Source organism: Pteropus alecto, unplaced genomic scaffold (genome assembly GCF_000325575.1).
Source record: "Pteropus alecto unplaced genomic scaffold, ASM32557v1 scaffold313, whole genome shotgun sequence".
Taxonomy (NCBI): Eukaryota; Metazoa; Chordata; class Mammalia; order Chiroptera; family Pteropodidae; genus Pteropus; species Pteropus alecto.
The window spans coordinates 254,282-254,969 of NW_006434832.1; positions in this window are offsets into that span (position 1 = coordinate 254,282).

Here is a 688-nt window from a genome sequence, read left to right on the forward strand (position 1 = left end):
CAGCCACGCTATTCTTTGCTTTCGGCTGGTATTTCAGCACCTCTCAAAATGGTTAACACTGGTTCTCTCCTGATGCTGAGAATTTCTTACTAGTAGTTTGACTAACAGAAAATGGAAAAATAAATTTGGTAAAAACTCCTAAGTGAAAAATAATAATTCATTTCCTGGTGGTGAGAGGGGAGGGAGCCTTTTCCAAGTGATGGCTCAGGTCCTTATGGGGTTTATCATTGGGTCATTCTAGAATCCCATGCAAATCAAACCCCATCTGGAAGGCAAGAGAAGCAGCAGAATACCCCGACCCAAATCTCTGGATCCCCCTCTCCCCCCATTTTGGGTATTTCGATTCCGGGAAAATTCCACGCCCAAATTGTGACGTCAGCCCGTTGCCATGGCAGCGAAGGCAGACATTCCGCGGTGACCTCACTGCAGAACCAGGCAGCCGTCACATGACACGCGGGCCGGAGACCCGCCGGGCGACAGAGGGCCACCTGTTAAGTGAACATGACAGTCCCGACCCTGCCCAAGGCCGAGCCCCTAGCAGGTGGCGGACGCGAAGCTGGCCGAGCGGACCCTGGGGCTCTGTGCACCCCCAGAAGGGACAGACCGCGCTGGGCCAGAGCGAGGATCAGTTCCTCCACCTCCCGTGCGGGGGTGGGCGGCGACTCCAGCCCCCGCCCGGCCCCCGCCC